Here is a 13,734-nt window from a genome sequence, read left to right on the forward strand (position 1 = left end):
TCGAATCATGCGATTCTTGAGTCCATCTTGATTAGTTTTTCGTTGTCCTTCCAGCGGTGTGCTCTGTGGCACCCGAATCTATAGTTTTCAAAAATGACTATTTTGCCCCTGGGGGCTTATTTGTCATATTTTCGATCTTTTGCTTCCGCATCAATTCTTGTTGAATTCCACGACCTCATGGAAGGTCAGTTTGACTTCTTAGAGTCTTGTTTTCTGTTTTCGCTTCCGCATTCGGATCCGTTATCGGATCATCCTTACGATTCATCACAGGACACGCTGGCCTAAAAACCAGGGTCGTCACAAATAATGAACTCCTCCATCAGGATAAGTTACTGACATATTGATTGTGTGATTTATTATATACGAAGTTGAGGGACCCGCATTAATTAAAAGGGATTGTTCACCAATAATGATAATAATCTCTTATTCTATTTAAGATTTATTATATTATGTGGTTAACAAACTCATTTTAATTTTAAATATGCATGATATTATTAATAATTCACCTTGCATATTGTATGAATGTATTTATATTCAGATTAATTATGTATAATCCATTTTATCTGCTTGCTTACATATTCAATGTATTTGAACCTCGTTTATATTGACTGGAAAAGGAACTTAGATACTCACAACGTAAGAGTACAAAATGTGTTTACTACTCCCATACCTAATCCTTTTACTTTAAGATACCCAAGAGAACATTAATGTGTTTAATAAGTGAAATAAGGCAAATGATTGGTTCGGTGCTATATTCTACAATTTATCTTGAATACGTTCCAAAGCTATTATTTGCATTATTTTCTTCAAATATCATGTTAAATATCAATGAGATGTTTTAGTGAGATTATATTAAGAGTATGCCTTAGTATAGCGTCAAACTTGAATACCATTAAGATAGTCTAATGAACTCTAGTAAAAGATCGTATTTTTTATTTTTTTTCTAAAAATTGAACTGGAGATTAATAGGGCTGTCTTGGGTGGTAAGTTTCAACTTGACATGATTATTACCTTGTTACCAAACTCGTTCGACTCTTTTAGAGTCAACTAAATAAGGAATTAGTTTGAGTTCACACTCGCTGATATTCTTATAGAATTGGTAACAAATGAAGGGATAATCAAAAGTGTATGGGTGCTCCTATCAATCTAACCTAGTCTATACCATCTTCTTCTAGGCCTAAGTGGAGAAGCAAAGGAAAGAAGAAGGATGATAATAGGACTAAGCTAGCACAAAACATGGGTATCTAAAAGGTTAAAGGGAATAAGGCAGTGTATGTCGAGGGTGAATGAAACTATTTCTTTTACCGCTAACTAAGACACTAAAGGATGAACTGTCTAAGCAATGACGTGGCATAGGAAAATGTATATTTAATCATTGAGCCATGTTATGTGGTTGTATCTATTAATAACTGATGGAAAGATTTTAGAGCCACTAAACATGTTGGCAATTTGTTGCAAGGATTTCAGGAATCCAAAAGCCTCGATGATATGGATATATATTTATACTTGACCTAATGTTAAGGTTGTAGCTAAGTCAGTGGGAGTATTACATCTGAAATTAGAGAGTATAAGGATATTAGTATTAGAGAACTATCTTAATGCACAGATGTTAGATGCAATCTAGTTCTTGTTTCACTTTTGGTTTATAAAAACTGTGTTGTTATTTTGTAAAACTGATTTTATAAAATTAATTAGATGTGCGATTGCTTCTGGTGCATTGAAAGATGGTTAATATATTATAACCACAAGCTCTTAATATTTGCAGGATGTAGAAACTAATATTGCATCTTTTAGATTGAATGTTAAGAGAAAATTTGTTATTCCTGACTCATTGTATTTTTAGTGTCTATTTTTGGGTTGTAATCGGTCAAAATGAGATTCAAAGATTGGTCAAAGAAGGTTTATAACCTAGTGAGGAAGGGGAGCCTAAACGAACTTGTGAATCTTGTATTGAATGATAGAGAACCCTAAGGGCTTTAATCAGCCAAATGAAATAGACATAAAGAACAATTGGAGTCGATACACACAGACACGTGTGGTTTTATGAACATCCAAGCAAGATTACTCACGTTTTGGATAAATTTACTTATTGCGACACAAGTCTTAAACTTTTGGTATATTCTGAGAGTGTCAAGACTGATGTGGAGCACAGATTAGGTAAACTTATCAAAACACTTTGATCTGACCCTGGATATGAGTATTTCTTGGGATAGTGCAAAGATTATATGGTCAATCAGGGTGTTGTGTACCAGTTTTCCACAATTGACGCTAAATGGATTTAGGTGTCAAATAGGAATAACAGAATTCCACTTAACATGGTTAGATCTATGATCAGTTATGCTACATTATTTCTTTCATTTAAGAGTTTAGTGTAATACCCCTATTTTTCAAAAGGATATAATTGGAATTTAACTGTTTATTTTATGTGCATTTTAATTGATTAATTGATTACTTGTTTTCTGTGCATTTAAATGTGATTATCTGGCTATGTGTTTAATTATAATTGTTATTTATTTTATTATTTACTTAATTGATTAATTGTGAATTTATTTAAATTAGTTTGTTTAATTATAATTGTTTATTTATTTTTCATTTAATGGTTTAATGTGTGATAGAATTAAGTTGTAATTTGTTTATTTAATTTCTTTGATTTATTCACCTTTTAGGATTAGGGCTTTCTTTTATGAAGTTAGGTTAGCCGACTTTTAATTTGTATTGGAATTTGATGTAGGTTTAATGAAAGCCTCTATATAGCACAAAAAAGTCTGCTAGGGTTAGAAAACCCTAAGCACGTAATAGTTCTTGAAGAGGGAAAACAGAGGGAGCTTGAGAGGAAACTGTGAGAACTAATTTGGCTTTCAGCTATGGACTGAAGGTGTATCAAGGAGGGAGGAATGGATGGCTTGTGGGATTGAAACTAAGTGGTAGGAGGTTTGTCAGTAGTCGGCAGTCGTCGGAATTTAGAGACGACGTTGAAAGGTTTCAAACCGAAACCTAAATGCAAGTTTCATTCTATCTCCTTCTTGTAAACTTGTGTTCTGTGCATTCTACATAGACTCTAAGAATCTAATTAAACTTTTAAAACGGACGTTTATGCATATTAGATTAGGCTATAATCTATTTTTACGTTCTTGTAACTAAAACTGTTGTTTTTACTTAAACTGTTCGGTAATGATTTAAGTTTTTGTCAATTAATTCACACTAGAATATAAGGAGTTTCTAGGACCATAAGAACTTAAATTGAACCCTAAGAATGTTAAAAAGATTTGGGACAGGGACGTTGAACTTCACCGGAAGTGCAGAAGATAACTAGACGAAGCAGAGAGAGGCTCTCAAGGAGAGAGCCGGCTGCTTAATGGAGGGAGCCAGCTCCCATGAAGAGAGAGCTGGCTCTCCATGAGTGAGAGCTGGCTCTGGAAGCCCAAGACCCGGCTCCCATGATGGGGGAGCCGGCTCCCTTGGAAAAATACCCCTACGGGGTGTTTTTCTGATAGTTTTCTGATCCTAGGGGTTTAAATGGAATTTCTGGAAATTTATGGGAGGTTGTAGATGTTTAAAATTAACCTATTAACCCCGTAAAATAGTTAGTATAGGATGGTGTGCTAATTGTAGGAGACATCATGAAATACAAACATTTAATGGGTATGCTGTCACGGAAGGAGGAAGGTTTAATTGGCTAGGTTGTTTTAGTAACTTAAATGGGCTGGTAAGAAATTATTTATAGGATGTTGTATCAATGATATATAAAATTTAATAAAGGCCAGAAGGGTTGGTTTGGGGTATGGCTATAGACATTATGAGCTTTAGGTACTAAGTTACATGCTGTCAGGAGTTGAGGAGGTTTTACTTGCTGGTTAAATGGATTAGTATAAAATACCATTAGGATTTTATACGCTGTACAGTTTGGACTTCTGAGTGTCATTTTATCATGTACAGGTTTTAAGATGGAGGATGAAATAGACGTCATGTGATGTAAATAGTAAGTTGCATGCCGTCAAGGATTGAAGAGGATTTAATTACTAGGCTTAGTTTTAGTAATTTAAATGAACTGGTATGAAAGTATCGTTTGGGAATTCTAGAATAATGTGCTTAGTATAAAATTCTGAAAATCATTATATCATGCTATGGATGTAAATTGATAAACTGTTATATTTTCTGTTTTGTCAATTGGATGGATATGGATGGTTTAAATTGTTTATCAATACTTTAGCAATTTAAATGGAAGTTCTATGATTATAATCATATACTGGATGCATGATAGGATCTTATCAATATCTGATTTCTATTATGTTGGTTTCTGGATATACTTGATGTTCATGTGAGTGTGCATCATTTATGGATCATATATATTATATGTACCAGTATGGGACGATGGCATACTAGAGATGGATTAGATCAAAAAGGTAAGTCCTATCTCTTCATACATATGGAATGGATTAACTAAAACAGTTAAATCCTATACGGATGCTTGTCCTGTCAACTAAAACAATTGAACGACATAATGGATGGTTGTTTTATTTTTCTGTATTAGGAAGGATTTATATATATACATATGATACTGTGATATGAGCTTAAGTCTCAAGATCATGGTTAGGGTGCGTATATCGCAAAGGTTGGGTAACTAGATATAGTTGATGTTCCCTGGTAGGTCTAGGTACATGGCCGCTGGAAAGTGTGATTTACATGTTACCTTTTACTCAGGCTGAACTATACTATAGGCTAGCGAGCATCCTATAGTGTGTTTCTATATATATATGGACTATTTTAGTTATTACCGAGCTGTCTGGGATGTATCTGCGTATTGAGTTTATGTATGGATTGTGGTAGGATGGAACTTGTATGTGGGCCTGACCCACTCTTATTTTTCAGGTGTTCGTCAATACCAGGCTTAGAGCTTGATCGTGATGAAGCAGATATAGTTACTCACTCTTCCGACTATATAGGATTTCCTTTCTCATTTTAGTTTTGGATTTTGGTTTTGTAATTATTGTTCATTTGGGATCATTAGGGGTCTATTGGATGGATTCCCGAGTTGTAAGGATTGGAAAATTAAATTAAATAAATCTATAATATTTTATTTGGAGGATTTTTTGTATCTAAAATTCTTTTCAGCTTATTATTTTTTATTGTTAATTCTTTTGTACTCTTGCTTATTTACATATTGATTGTCTGATATCCCTTGGATCTGTGCTCGGATTTGATCACCCTTGGCTCTAAAATCGAGGGGTATTACATTTAGCGTTTATGATAGATTTGATAGCTACTCTAAAGGCACTAGGATGGATTACTTTATGATCTCAATGATAAAAGTTGATTGTTTACACTCACTGTTTATCTATAGGAGAATCATATTATGAATCACATACCAAGTAGCATAATGTTAGAGAATATGGTATAAGTACCAGATGTACCACATATGAACATACTTATTATAGAGATTAAGAATTATATATGAATTATTGGTGCATCAGCATCATCTAGTACATAGATTCCTGCATCGGTACATTGTTGTAGAGGGAGGATTATTATCCAATCTGACATAATCATGTTTTTTGGTGAGACCTTTATGGACATCCCTGTTAAACATGAGTTGGACCCAGTAAGCTACACGGAAGCATGAACCAATATGGATACAGATCGTTTTGGCAAGTTGCTATGAAATTAGAGTTGGAATCTATGTATTCTAATAATATCTGGGATCTTGTAGGACTTTATAGTAGGGTGATACCTATGGAAGGCAAGTTAATCTACAAAAGGATACTAGAAGATTTCTTAGTAAATGAACCATATGTGTACAGGATAATATCATTATTTTTAATTCTATATATTGTTGACATCCTACTAATTTATAATGACGTGGAAGCTTTGTCATCATTAAAGAGGTAGTTATTCAATTATTTTGAAATGGTGGATTTTCAAGATGTAAGCTATATTCCTAGGATCAAGCTTTTGCAAGATCAGGTTAAAGAAAAATAGGTTTATCTTAATAATCCTATATTGATAAAGTTTTGACCAGGTTTGGTATGCAAAACTCAAAGAATGAGTTCTTGCGTTATTGACATGGATTGCTCTCTCTTGTAAATAGTTATCCAAGACTAGTAGAGGAGATTAAGCAAATGAGACTGAAACAATATGCTTCGGCATATGGGAGTCTCATATATGCCATGGTCTATACCAAAGAAGACATCCGTTACATAATGGGGATAATCAGTAGATATCAGTCCAATCCCGGATTTGATAACTAGTCTGTTGTGAAAAATATCATAAAGTACCTTAAAAGAACCAATGATCTCATACTCATTTATGGATGTGATGATGTGGTTCCAGTCAGGTATGCTAGTTCTGATTTTAAATCAATTATATATATTATAAGGTTCATGACTTGGTATATATTTACTCAATGAAAGGGAAATTAGTTAGTAGATTGTTAAGCAGATTTCAACTATTGACTCAAACCTAAAGGTGAAGTACATTGCAGCCTGAAAGACAACAAAGGAAGCCTTTTGGATTGATCTCACTAATTTAGAGGTTGTGGAGCATACCAACCTGCCTATCGAGTTATATTGCGACAATAGTGCAAAAGTAGTCCAAACTTATGACCCAAGGTTCCATAGAGGAACAAGGTACATTGAAAGGAAGTATCATGTCTTACATGATATTAGCCGGTAAGAAAATGTACTCATGGTTAGAACATTGCATTGGAACACAACTTTATTGATCCATTAACAAAGGTATCATCGATCAATAGTTTTGATCGTCACCTAGATAACATTGGAGTTAGATGCAACTAGAATTGGCTATGAGGGCAAGTGGGAGCTGTTGGGATTTATATGCCCTGACATAGCAAATTCCTGTTTGGATTAAAGTGGCATATGTTCCTAACGTATCTGAAATATTTATGCTTTATACAATTGGTGAATTCAATGTATTATGTTTTGATTCACTATGGAATTGATAGTGTCCACTTGATTACAAGAGATATTTATATATGTATGTGACGGCGATCAATACATGAATATATAAATAGTAAACATAAATGGTTCATAGTCGGTAATTATGGATAGACTCATAATTAATTAAGACTTGAATTGGATCCACGTTAGGTTGAGATATATTGCGAGAGCCGTCGTAAACAATTGCTCCCTATCACCGTCATGGCATTTGACTTTTAAGTATGAGAGAAGTATAGACTCTTTTGTTAATTAGTAATTACTTTGATTTGTTCGGTGAAATTTTTGGAATCCTTAGACCAGCACTTTGGGTAATTATGTAATTAATAGTTAGAGAGTTATATTTTCAATATTTGCATCATTGCTACTTGTATTTATTTTGTATTGATTATGGTTGATCACAAAGTAAATTCGAATGCCTTCTTGTATTTTTAAGCAAAATGATTTATTATATATATATATTTATTTAAATTATTATTTTTGTCAAACAAATATTTTATTGTAATCATGCCGAAAATAATCAAAGGTACCAAAATAAATATATTAATTAAGTAGTCGGATTGATGACTTTATTTATCCGATAACTAATTATGCATAGAGGGGTCAAAGTGCAATATTGACTTAGAGGTTATTTATTTTTTAATTAGAGTTCAATTAATTTCTTTTAGTGGAGTAGAAATTAATTTATAAATTAATTGAATTGGGTCCATGAATCAGACCAATTATTAATGGATTGTAGCCATTAAAATAATAAGCCCAAAGGATTCTCACTCATAGTCCAACTTGATATTGGAATCCTATTAGATTTGAGATATATGAATTAGAGATGGAGAATGATTTATTGTTTCCTTTTCTTATTTTTATGTTGCCTATATATATATGGGTTTATGTATATTTTAGGGTAGACTTTTGGAAGATAAGAAAAAGGAATATATATATTTTTTTCTTACTCTAGATTTTAGGGTTTACTTTCTCATCTAATAGAGGCTCCCACAAGCTTAGATTTCTAAGGTCATTCATGGAGGCTTATGGGTGATTCCTAAAGGCAAAACTATTACCAAGAAGATGGAGATCCAAGGAGAAGGCATCTAGCAAAGGGATTTACAATAAGTGAGAACATTCATTTTAGAGGTGAGATCTAAGGTTTACTCAAACTTTTGATGTAAGTATTCAATCTATTAATTGAATGATACATTATATTTTATTTTTGCATAAAACTTGTCTCTATGTGATGAATCAAGATCTATGTATGAAAATCTCACAGAAAGTTTTTAAAACATGCAAGTGATTCATTGTAAGGCCACACATTTCATATTTGAATCTTGAAACTCTTATTCTTTTCCAAAAATAGATAATGAAAAGGTGTTTTGCATCTCCCTTTTTATTTATTTATTAGTTAGTGAAATGAGATTTTGAAACTCAAATTCAAAGCTTAGAGACATGGAGAATGTAGATCAGTAGAAAAAAAAAAAAAAAAAAAAAAAAAAAAAAAAAAAAAAAAGGCAGACACAGAACAGAAGAGAGAAGCTAATATATATATATATATATATCTATCTTCTGTTTTAACGATGCGATCTTCATCAGTCTTGTAAGTGGATGATGTTGGATTCTTACCTTGCGAGCGAACAAATAGATAGACCAAGTAATAGTGCAAATAGAGTTTCATTGAGAGTCTGACAAATAAATAAAACCCACTTGGAAAAAAGAAAAATTCTAATTGAAAATGTCAAAATAGAGAAGACCTGTATAAACTTTTGTCGAGAACACATAATGAAGAACACCAAGATCAAACATTTGCAGAGAAGATAGAGAAAAAGTTGATGGTTGAAGATGTGGTAATTTTGAGTTAATAAATGAAGGCTAGTTTTGCAATTCTACATTGTCAATAAGGTTAAATATGTCATTTTATGTATTAGAAGGGCACAATTGACCTTTTACCAAATTTTTTTAGGCTGACATCAGCAAACACGGTCATATGTTTAACGGCATGGGTCAATTTGCCATGTAAATCAAAAGGTCAGGTGTGTAAGTGGGATATGGTCAAAGATTAGGTGGAATTAACCCATTTTTTTTTTCTCTTGTTATATCCATTATCAAGGCTGAAGAAAGACGGCAGAGAAATTTCTCAAACACAATAAGAAGACAGTAAGAATGAAGCAAAGAAAATTCCAGTGGTTTTCACAATAAAATGATATTAGAATTTCTTAGCTCTTTACCTGGTCTCTCAGTTTTTGCTTATGGAGGTCTCATATTCTTACAATAAGCACAAAAAGACCATAACCGGTAAAAAAAAAAAAAAAAAAAAAGTATGGGATTTTTTTAGGGAATTTTTAGCAAACTTTTCTAATCTGTTCTTTTCATTCCCTTTAACAACTACTTTGAGTGTGTGTTATATACATCAAAAGATATCAAAAGATATTCATCTAACATCAATTAAATACATGGGTGTAGAGATGTTAGAAACTATTCTACAACCCTTTCTTACATTCTCTTTTCTACTGTCTTCTTCTCTCTTTATTTTATCTCTCTCCGAATACCAATACCCTACAATATAATTTCAACTGATTATTTTATTTTATTATATTATATATATATATATATATTCTTTTATAATTACCTTGTAAAATAAAGAACGCTACTTGATCAGGTAATTGTGCAATACTTGGTTTTTTCAATCTTCAACTGCTTACTGAAACAAACCTGGTATCAATATGGTTATAGCATACTCTAGTCCAGCCCGCCCCAATGTTGATCCTTATTGGCAAATTGCATTATAAGATATTAATGAGATGGAGATAGTGGATGAAATTATGAAAATTATGAGGATATTTTTGATAAGTAGAATTATTTTTATTTTCTTTTTATGCTATCCAAACTAACAAAATAATATTTTCTCACAATTTTTTTCAAAAAAATTTCTCTAACCAAATGCATGATGGAAACTTAATATTCCTTTTTTTCACTCTACTTTCTTTCACTTTCACTTTTCATAAAATTTTCCGTCTAATTAAACATACCCCGAGAGACTAGAAGTCAATTCATCCTAAAAAGAAACTAACTTTGTACCCGATCTGTGTCTTAAAATGTACCTATATTTTATCATTCTTCATCTAATTATTTCCATTTTTTTAAAGACAGTTTGTATTTGCAAGGAGAGTGAGGTTAAATCTTCCACCAAATCCTTGTGTTTATAAATTTGTATTTACAATAAATAAATAATTAATACAAATTAAATAATAGAACATTTAATTCACATAAATAATTAATAACACATTAAATAAATAATAGAATATTAAATACACATAAATAATAAATTTAAACTTGTAATTCAAATTAATGGGTTAGTGCCTCTTGTGGACTTCAAAGCTTTATACTTTTGTTTGGGGGCATGGTGAATTCCCAGGACTACTGTAATTATTTTTCTTCTTTTATACTCCCTCCGTCCCAAAATAGTTGGGTACTTTTGGAATAGTACCCAACTATTTTGGGACAGAGGGAGTACATTAACGTGTCTTATCCATATCTGGTGTGGTGTATTTTCCCTTTGTGCTTCGTAGATTGTGTGAGATGGGGACAGGATTGGATGTAGGTGAGGTTGCAGGCTTGTTGGGTTGGTGAAAGTTTAAAATACTCTTCAAGTATTGTACCGTACCCCCAAGGTTCTCAAGAATCTCAACCATTGAATGTGATGGAATGCACTTAATAAATGATCTAACAGTTGATAGGTGGAAAATTATTGGTAGTCCTAGTCCACCACTTCAATTTGCAGATTTTGTTAACTACACCAATCAGCTCATAAGTCATGACATAGTGCTATAAATGTTAGTCATTTGTATAAGTTGCCACATCATCACAAACATGTAAGAAAAGTTGTGAAAGTAAACTCAAACTCCAAATCTTATCACAAACTCTCTTCATTCACCATTGCCACTCTACCGCCCATATTGCTGGACTTTAAAATATCTTAAACAATAACTCTTTTTTCCCTAAAAGATAATAAAATAAATAAATAAATAAATAACGAAATATTCATGCATATTATTATGTTATTATTACAGTAAGTTAAAAAGGCCTCCCAGATATTTGATCCGGGCTAAAAGAGCCCAATGTCTTGCTAGAGACATTAAAGACTAACAATGCTTCATAGGGTTTACAACCCCTTCCTCCCTCATTTATATTTTACCTTTCATTTCTTGCGTCGACTAGATATATTATGGGTTCATACACATTGTTAGGGATTTTGATTGAGAATGCATGCACTTTTATTCTGAAATTAGGCACTTTGTGCCTGTTTGATCGATCTCAAAAGAGGTTCGATCAATCGAACTCACCTAAACATTTCAATGATTTTATTGGTCTTGGTCTTTTGTTTTTCAAGCGAAATGGATCCTTTTAAGGCATCCGAAAATGGAGCTCTTGGCTCAAAAACTTTTTCAAAATCTTTCTTTGAACAATCTTTAACACAAGAAGTCTTAGAATCATTTTTCAACTCATTTTACAGTTCATCTTTCAAATCATTTTTGACAACTTTCTCAATAAAATGATCATCACATGCAATGAAGGAGGAATAGAATGTGAAAAGGGACGGGTGTCGACTTTTGGTTGCACCGGTTCACTCTCTTCATTGGAAATACATACTTAGTTGTCAATAATTTCCCACTTCTCAAGGTTGTCACCGCATTGACATGTTCAATTGTGTGACCTTCCGATGAGGAATGAGTTTCCACAACACATTGTTGCTTTGGTAGTGCATTCAAAGGCATCTTCCCCTTCTCTCTAGTATTTAAGGTATTAGCTAGTTTCCTGACTTGGGTTTCTAGCTTAGCAATGGATTGAGAATGGGAGTGAAACAATTGAGTGTTCAGCTCTAAAGTGCCTAGAGCGGTCAACACTTTCTCCTCAAAAGCGGGACTCCTTGAGTTTCCTTGAGAATACTATGATTGGTTAGGAAAATGAGAATTTAAAAATTAATTGCCATGTGATTGAAATAATGATCTAAAACTTTGGGATCCTTGGCTTTGCATTGGAGGTGGAACATACTTTCCTTGAAAACCACCTTGGGGAGCGTTTGTGCCTTCCCCTTAGCTTTTCCAAGAGAAGTTTGGATGGTTCCTCCTACTCGAATTATAATGAGTGCCATTGGAATTATTCCCTTGGTTAACAAATGTAACATTGACTTGTTCATGGGGCTCACTTTGCACATGTCCATGGGGACAATTGGAAGTAGAATGTAAGACACTTGAACAACTCATGCATGATTCATTAGATGAACGATGATGAACATGATTAGGGGAGGAAGACACTTGATTTGCCGAATTGTGGTTGACCAAAAATTGATCAAACCTTTGAGTTAAAGATTTCACCTCGGCGGCTATGTCATTCGAATTTTCAACTTGATATAAGCCAACATTCTTCCTTCCACCTAAGTTTCTACTATTTTTAAAAGATAAGGATCTATGCATTGAATTCTCGCTCATGCTTTCATACAATTGTCATACATTATTTTTATGCTTGTCAAGATAAGAACCACCTATAGATGCATCAACCATACCCTTGTGATTATTCGGTAAACTTTCAAAGAAATATTGGACTAATTGCCACTTAGGTATGTCATGATGAGGGCACTTTCTAAGCAAGTCATTAAATCTTTCCCATGCCTCATGAAACATTTCCCCATCCCCTTGAGAAAATTCTCTAATTGAAGTTCTCATGGCATTGGTCTTTGAAACCGGATAGTACTTTTTCAAGAACTCTTGTTGCATTTCCGCCTACAAAGTGATCGAAAAAGGCTAAGATTGTTGAACCAATATTTTGCCTTATCTTTAAGGGTAAAAGAAAAAAGTTTAAGTCTTAAAACCTCTTCCAGCATGTCCGTGTATTTCACGGTGGAACACACTTCAAGAAACTCATCCAAATGCTTGTAAGGTTCTTCACTTAGAAGTCCATGATAGTTAGGAAGCATTTGAATGGTTTGCGGTTTAATCTCATAGTGATGTGCTCTAAATGGGGGATTTTGAATGCAAGTGGGTGCATTATATTCATTAGGCACATAATGGTCTCTTAAAGTAAGAGGAGGATTCACAATTGGTGGTGCTAAATGAACACCTTGATTAGCTTGAACCATGGAAGGTTATGGAGCAAAAATTGGCCAAGGCATTCCCAATGGAATTTGGCCTTGTTGCTGTGGTAGGATGAATGGTCTAGGCATGCTGATCGGTTGGTCAATTAACATCAACCTTCGCAATAGCACGAATCATTGTAAAATAGGGCTATTGGTCGGGTAAGTCGAACCACAGGGACTGCGCTAGTCTAATACAACCTAAATGTCTAGAATCATTCTTAGAATGATGAAGGGTGGATAGAGGTTTTGTTGGATGTCACTTAAGCTAGGAAATTAAAAGTGCATAAAACAATAAATTGCAAGAATTCAAGGGAGTGAAGTACAAGTAAAGAAGGCTAGGGAAATGAATCCACCTCCATCCCTATACACATGCTAGGTTAAGATTAATTCAAGGGGAAAACAACATATATGATAGTCATGATACATAACAATACTAGGTTGCTATAATATCCTTAAGAAGTTCATTTAATTAGAAAGGCAAGAATAAACCATCAAAGGTTCACATGATCAACTACCTAAACTAAAATGTAGCTTAGAACATGCTTACTAAGCCAAGGATTATCAAGCCCTAATTTAAATGGTGAATGCACATAAAGCTAAGAATCAAGTATAGCCCATCAAAGGGAAACCCTAAGCCATGAACTATCTAGGTTCTCCAACTCC

General features: G+C 33.3%; 1 pseudogene; it reads left to right on the forward strand.

The window, feature by feature from the left end:
• Positions 1 to 12,557: 12,557 nt before the first annotated feature.
• LOC132272028 (small nucleolar RNA R71) lies at positions 12,558 to 12,656 on the forward strand (annotated as a pseudogene).
• Positions 12,657 to 13,734: the final 1,078 nt, after the last annotated feature.

Source organism: Cornus florida, unplaced genomic scaffold (assembly GCF_030987335.1).
Source record: "Cornus florida cultivar Cherokee Brave unplaced genomic scaffold, ASM3098733v1 CherokeeBrave_3.0.0_Hap2_Chr08, whole genome shotgun sequence".
Classification (NCBI taxonomy): Eukaryota; Viridiplantae; Streptophyta; class Magnoliopsida; order Cornales; family Cornaceae; genus Cornus; species Cornus florida.